This window comes from Dendrobates tinctorius, unplaced genomic scaffold (assembly GCF_039654945.1).
Source record: "Dendrobates tinctorius isolate UK_male_01 unplaced genomic scaffold, ASM3965494v1 ptg000059l, whole genome shotgun sequence".
Taxonomy (NCBI): Eukaryota; Metazoa; Chordata; class Amphibia; order Anura; family Dendrobatidae; genus Dendrobates; species Dendrobates tinctorius.
In genome coordinates, this window is record NW_027361727.1 from 1,862,068 (window position 1) to 1,869,761 (window position 7,694).

The 7,694-nt window shown below is 45.3% G+C and overlaps 1 long non-coding RNA gene across 2 annotated transcripts; it reads left to right on the forward strand.

The window, feature by feature from the left end:
* The first annotated feature begins 5,374 nt into the window (after positions 1 to 5,374).
* LOC141092293 (uncharacterized) lies at positions 5,375 to 7,490 on the forward strand. Of its 2 annotated transcripts, none has more exons than XR_012232755.1 (2): positions 5,375 to 5,550; positions 6,801 to 7,490. It is a non-coding gene; the product is annotated as an uncharacterized lncRNA (long non-coding RNA). The 2 variants fall into 2 exon arrangements; XR_012232754.1 differs by lacking the exon at positions 5,375 to 5,550 and adding an exon at positions 6,262 to 6,305.
* Positions 7,491 to 7,694: the final 204 nt, after the last annotated feature.

Genomic DNA, 7,694 nt, shown 5'->3' on the forward strand with positions numbered 1-7,694 from the left:
CGTTCATCTGTATGATCCAAAATGTACTTCAGTGCCAGATTCACAGTGTCGTTTGCTGAACGATTCTCCTTATAGGCAAACTGAAGCGGGTCCCATAGCTTCTGCGTGAATTTTATCAGGTGGGACATCATAATTCTTTCGAAGACTTTCATAGCTACAGATGTGAGTGCTACTGGTCTATAGTCGTTCAACTCAGAGGATCCCACTTTCTTGGGGACAGGGATAATTGTGGAATTTTTCCAACACTGAGGTACAACGCACTCTTTCAGTGACACATTGTATATATTTGTCAGTATAGGGGCAAGCTGGGTAGCACATACTTTCAGACACATTGGAGATACACCATCAGGGCCAGGTGCCTTTTTGACCTTAAGTCCCTTCAGGATGCGTATCACCTCTGCCTCGGAGATCACTACTTGGGTGTTGCACAATGAATGATCTTTATATGAACAGACTGAGGAGCTTAGAGATGAATAGCCACTGTGTGTAGAGCTTGCCTCAAATCTGCAGTAGAATTCATTTAACTCTGCTGCCAGACTTCTGCTGGGGTTCACTATAGTGGGGTGGCTTTTATAATTGGTGACCTCTCTTAATCCTCTCCATGCAGATCTAGTATCTTTTGATGAGAACCTTTCCTCCAGAATCTTTGCATTGTGTTTGGCTAACTTGATCTCTTTAGATAGCGAGTTCCTAAGTTTCTTGAATTCAGTAATATCGCCTGCTTTATAAGCCTCCTCTTTTCTCTTACGGATCAACCTGACTTTATTTGTAAACCACGGCTTGTTGTTTCCCCGAAAGTGGACAGATTTGGATGGAATAAACGTGTCTTCACAAAAACGGATATATGAGGTAATTGTAATTGAAGTAATTGGCCAGATCGTCAGCTCGGAGCTCCGTGGTTGGGGCCTGTACTCTTGGATTGAGTAGAGAATGAAAAGTGTCAAAGAGACGTTTCGGGTTATTGGACAGTGAGGTGATGAGGGTGTTGAAATAGGTTTGTTTGGAGAGGTGAAGGGCAGTGTTGTATGTTCTAAGCATAAACTTAAAATGGATGAAATCTTCGGGTAGATTGGATTTTCTCCACAGACGTTCGGCGCACCTGGAGCACCGCTGCAGGAAACGTGTCTGCACCGTGTGCCAGGGTTGTCGCCGTCTGCGTTGTGGTGTTCTATTTATAGGGGGTGCAAATTCATCCAGGGCAGTTTGAAGTGTTTCATTGTAATGCTTCAATGCAGAATCAGGACATGAGAGGGAGGAGATAGGGGCCAATGTTTTGACAGAGATGATCAGGAAAGAGGAAGTTAAGTTGGCGATTGAAGGGCTTGCCCCAAAATAATCACCCGGTCCAGATGGCTTAACATCTGAGTTCTATAAGACCTTTAAGGACGCTTTGGTTCACCTCTTGACTAAGGTATCCAATGAGTGTCTTTCCTCGGGCACTCTGCCAAAGTCAATGAGGAGGTCTGCCCTGATCATCTTGTCAAAGGGTAAGGGCCCATCTTGCATTGAGAATTGGCCTCTCAAAGTGCTTCCCAATGCAGACAGGAAGGTTCTGGCAAAGGTGCTGTGAAATTTGCACCTCTACTTCTTTCGGAGGCCCAGCATTGCTCTGTTCTATGCCGCAGCACATTTAGTGCTGTGCTCGGTGTCCCGGAGGTGGTGAAGCAGGGTAGGGCTGGTCACTGGAAGGGGTACATGCTGTCACTGGACCAGGCAAAAGCATTAGATCGGGTTAATCACGAGTACCTCTGGTCTGTCCTTCTGAGATATGGCCTGCCGGGGAGGTCTGTTGTTCGGCTTAAAACCTTGTACGGTGGGGCAGAGCGTTTCCCGCTTGTGAACGGTTGGATTGGCAGCTCTTTTGAGGTTGGATCTGGTGTTCGCCAGGGTTGTCCCTTGGGCCCGCTGCTGTACGTGTTTGCGATTGACCCACTTCTTAGGAGGGTAGAGCGTGGACTGTTGGCCGGAATCGGGATGGACCGGGTAGCACCGGAAGCCACTCTGAGGGTGGTGGGTGTGGCGTATGCCGATGATGTCACTGTTTTTGTTTCCTCTCACGAGGGGGCAGGGTGGCTGATGTCAGAGGAAGATCGCTACTCTGAGGCATCCAGGTCCAAGATCAACCGGGATAAGTGTTAGTGTCTCTGGCTGGGAGGAGGAGATCCTGGTTTTGATCTCCCGGACACCCTTCCAGGACCCAAAGTCTCTGCAAAAGTCCTTGGCATCGAATTTGGCCAGTGAGATTGCCCCAAACAAAATTGGGACAGCAGGCTAGAGATCGCCACTCAGAAGGTGAACCAATGGAAGGGTTGGTCTTTGACCCTCAGGGAAAGGGTAAACCTGATCAAAACTTACCTGCTCCCTTTACTGATTTATTTGGGTAGTGTGTGCATCTTGCCGGAGTCTCTCTGGACTCGGGTCTACAGTTTGTTCTGCCAAATGTTATGGGGGAATAGACTGAACCTGGTCAAGAGGGAGGTTACTTACCATACGAGGAGACTAGGAGGGTTGGGTATGGTCAACCCTGTGGTAATCCTTGTGGATACCTTCATTTATATCAATATTGCAAACCTCTGGTCAGAGAGGGCTCCTCCGTGGGTATTCTCCTGTAGGGGATGGTTTCAGCCTTTCTTCCAGGACTGGGAAGTGAAGGATCTTCGCACAACGCATGGACATCTTCTGGCTTATGCTACCTTGGTTCTGAAGGTAATTCGCAGGTAGGGTCTGAGAATGTGGGAGATCAGGACTCTGCCAAGGAAACCCCTTGACAATAGGGTTCTGTTGACCTATTTCCAGAGGCCTCTGGTGCTCAGGGATTGCCCAAGTCGGGATCATGGAGTGGGTTTCCATCTTTTGAATTCTATCAGGATCCCCTCAAAGTTTTGGGACTTGGCTTGGCGCTGCTTCCATGGGAACCTGTGTGTGAGGTACAATCTGAAGTGAAGGAGCTCTGAGGACAGGAACTGTCCTCGGGAGCATTGTGGTACCGTGCTGGAAAGCATGGACCATTTCCTGCTTCGTTATCCCTTCAACACAGAGGTGTACAACAGGGTGGGCGCCTCCATTGGCTGGTCTTGGCTGGCCGGTCTCTCTTATGCGGAATGGGCCTATGGAGCATTCGGAGACCTTGGTGGTCGGGACCGATGCACCCTATTTTTAGCTAGCGCAGTGGTTAGGTATGTGGAATGCACGGTGCTTAGTATCGACGCAATGGAAAATCCTCCCAGTGGACGATGTGTTTAGGACTATACTCGGTGACCTGGTGAAGGTGCGCTCTCTGGAGTATGAGAGACTGGGCACACGTAGGGCCGCTCTCCTCTGGAGGGGCTTTTCTTTTAGTGTTCCCTAGTCTGGTCATCGCCTTTCCTGGTGGTGGGCTGCTGCTGACACTGTAGATTTTTGTTTTGTGATCGGTATACAGTGATGTAGGGCTGCAGGCGCCGAACTTGGGCTTTGTGATTTGTGGGTATTGTACTGTTTGTTTCTGTATATATTGTATATAGGGATATAGATTTGGGTCTAGGTGTTAGGTTGTGTGTTGGGGAAAGGGGGGAGGTGGGTTTATCTTGTGGGACTATGGGACACTGGGGCGTTTGGGGAAACACTGGCACTGCCTGATCTGGCCTATGGATGTTGGACATGGACTGAGGCATGAGATGCAGGACCAGCTCTCAGGTCAGTGCGGGGGTTGGGAATGGTGGGCTTGCATGTGGAGTGGTGATTAGCTTAGTAGTGTATATATTTGTATAGTTTGTGGTCATTTTATTTAAAATTAAAAAATATATATATGTTTATAGTTTTTGTTTGCTATTGTTTATTTTATTTTGTTTGTTATTAGTTTGTTTGGTGACCGGACCAGAAGGTGTAAGTACTTAATATTAGTTATTATTCTGTATGTAAGTATAATATGTGTGAAAGAATGAGCGGCTGGACCAGTGTTCTGTCTACGGATTATTTTTCTGGCTGATATTTTTCTTTTGTTTCTGTTATTATTGTTATGTTTTTCATTTTTATAATAAAAGATCTACAGGATATTACTCAAGATCTAAATAGGGTGAGTAATGTAAATTATATATAATTGTAAAAGTATTCTCTCATCACTTGCTTGTGCATCAGGAGATTAGTGGTTTACAGTGATGCCGGTCCAGTGATGTACCATGGATACTTTGATCTTGTAGCCTTAGTATCAACAATTTGAAGATTTGATGAAAGTCACTGAATTAGCAACTCATTTTTAAATAGATTTTGTGCGAGTCCCGGACCTGAGGCAAAATCTTCACAGATTTGTAATTAGACATCAGTATGTGCTGATAATGAATAACTGACAGATTAGTGCTAAAAAATGTAACACATAACGGATCTAAAAGCAGCGACAGCAGCCGGGAGAGGACTCTGCAGCCCGAAGACAGTATCAGGTCTAATAGCTCGTTCTCGGCTGTAACGGTAGCTGATTCCTTCCTTTTTGATGCCATCAATGAAGTTCTCTTCCCAGCATTCATGGATTTTCATTGTCTAAAAAAAATAAACATTCTATGGGATAAAGAATGTAAGAAGATAATGGTGATAACTGGTGACATATAAAGTGGCCAATTATCATTTAGGGTGTGTGCACACGCTGCGGATCCGCAGCAGTTTCTGCTGTGGTGTACAGTACCATTATTCCCTATGGGAAATGGAAACCGCTGTGCAGACATTGCGGAATTTTCCGCGGGGATTATCTGCGGTTTCTAAACCGCAGAAAGAATTAACATGTCAATTCTTTCTGCGGATTCCGCAGAGGTTTCCTATCTCCACCATTGTGGAGATGGTTAAACCGCAGGATCATCCGCAGATAAACCGTAGGTCTTTTGACCTGCGGATTTATCTGCGAATTTTGCAAAATCCGTGCGGATGGATCCGCAGCAGATTCCGCAGCGTGTGCATGTACCCTTATACTGCAGACAATGGTGCTGATCAGACAGCTTTGTCCTGTCCTGAAAACAAGTTATAAACATATTTTTACGACAATTTAACTGCCTGGCAATGCAAACCCAATGCTATCAGCTTCTTATCTTCACTGTCCCCATGACAAAACTTGCTGTCATTGGAAAATTATATTAATATAGAAATACGCACATACCCCCTGGAGATATTAGTATGACAAGTGGCTGTAAGCAGTAATGTGTATATGTGCTGGGCAGTACTGTGAAGAAGACAAAGTAATAGTGTCTATGTGAAGGAAGTGCTGCTGATATGTTTGCCAGCAGACTGATATTAGTAAATCAGCATTGCAGGTGTACACTGTAGTGTGTGGTTTGATTTTAGAAAGAGTATACCTAAAATTAAGGCAGAAATAAGAAAGCAGCCAAATCGAGGAAGCAAGGGGTGAGTAACACTTGCTAATTGGTGTGTCACCACAAGGAACTTGTTAGGAACAAAGAAGAGCATATGAGAAGCTCCACCTTGTCCTCCAGTCTGCCCCAGGAGGAATAGATTGTAATTTCTGGATCAAAGAGCCACCATTATAGATAGAAAGAGCCGCCAAAGAGGAGATTCTAGAGGTTTATTCTGGTGAGTAGGGTGTGTATCGAACATGGCAAAGATTAGCTGCATAAAAGTGAGGATTAGACAAAAAAGAATGCAGAATAGATGCTTATTCTCAACAGTGAGGTTTGAACATACTGTGATTGAGCAGCTGAAAATTTGTTCAAATTGCTAAACAAGAGCTATTGCAGGGTACCATGACAATGCCAAGAGAGGCGAGTATGTGACTAGTAGTGTGTATGTGTTCTGTGAGGAGACAAAGTAATTGTGTCTATGTGAAGGGAGTGCTGCTGAGATATTTGCCAGCAGGCTAATACAAGTATATGCAAAGTCTTTCTGGGCCCAAAGTCTGCAGTTGGGCCCAGAACCATTTGGGCCCAACTGCACCCTGAAAAAGATATAAAGTGCATAAAAACATATAAATATGTAAGGTATTGGTTGATATTCTGGCCATAATACGTATTTATATGTTTTTATGCACTTTATCTTTTTCAGGGTGCAGTTGGGCCCAAATGGTTCTGTAAACTGTGGCTTCTGTTCACACGGGATGCATTATAGCAGCACTGGGCAGCCCCCATATATGCTGTGAACCATAAGCTCTGCAGTCCCTGTGTGAACACTGCCACATACGGATTATTTTTTTTGCACTGGTGTGCCACACGGCCAATCCCTGATTGTAGGCTGGCTGTCTCATTTGGTATTGTTGCACCTGTGCAGTTGCCATTTTACTTGTGTCTGCTGCACCCTGTTTAGTGCAGATGTATTGAGGCCTGTCTATGCAGGTAAGCATCTCTGCCTGATTCTGGTTATCTCCTGGGAAGGAAATAAATTCGGGATTGAGTTTAGTAGAAACCAGTTTTGAGCTAAAAAAGTCATCAGTAAGCGACAGAAGGAGAATATTATTGACAGAGACGTAGATAAGAGTCATGTCAGTACTGGATCAGCAACCTGTCTAGAGGCTAGGTTGGGCAGGCAGAGATCTATCGGGACTGACAGAGTCAGGAAGAGAGTTCCCATTCACTGACAGCAAGCAAAGGTATTAAAAATGGTGAGACATTGATGTGTAAAGCATTGACAGATTTCTCAGTTTATTTCAGCTTTATATTGACCTTATGCGAGCGTAGGTTAATGCCTGTCACAGTCAGTAGGGTTCTTCATCGTAGCTGCAGGCATGATGTCTTTATAGAAACATGGATCATGCAAATGAAAAAAATATGTAAGAAAACGTCTTTTAGGAAACTGATAGAACTAAGCAATGTCTTCTGCTTGTGCTACAGAAATTGCTTGTAATAAGAGAGTAGCAGCAATCCACTGAGCCCGGAGCAGAAATATCCAGAGAAAGCGAAAAAAAGGAGATATCGCAGGAAGCAGTGACAGGTGCCTGCAATAATGAAGACACAAGCTGTCAGTACCTGGACTGAGGTGAGGTGAGGTCAAGCCGAGGAGCAGCTACTTAAGGAGACAAGACTGATCCTCTGCAAACCTGGGTGAGAAATGTCTGGCGCCAGCAGGAGAAGGACATGATGGGCGAGACTGTGGAAGACTCAGTCATTGTAGAGGCTTTAATGAGTGACATCCTGCATGACCATTGCTGCCAGCCGTGCCCGTCTCTACAGCTACCGGAGACTCTTCTATTAGTACACGGGTGACACATTGGTGCAACCTGTGCAGCCGCACCGGAGCCACTACCTCCTCCAGCGCAGGTGGAATTGTGCATTACAAGGAGCTATTGGACTGCAAAGGGCCCATCTCTTCTTCTTGCACATGGGCCTCTTCTGTCTGTGTATTAATATGTATGAAGCCAAAGGGAGACCTTAAGTAGCGAGTCCTCGTCTTATTCTTCATAGGGCCTCATGTCATAGTGTGAACAGGTGCATTGCCAGCAGTGTCGAGGCACCGTCCAGTCTCCAGAAATGTAAATTTGGCTTTTATGCATAGGATATTGGATAAACTCAGTGCAAATCGAAGCAGTTCCTCTGTCTCCTCTCTTCTTGACGTTGGTATTGTCAAGTATTTACCTCGTAAGGGGATATCAAACGTCTTGACTTACCCAAAGACCCCACCCCTACCCCACCGTGACCATAAAATGACCACCCCCAACTTGGCGCCAACTAATACACAGACACCGGTATTTCTTTTGGAATTTTATGGCCACAGCAGCCTTTTATTAT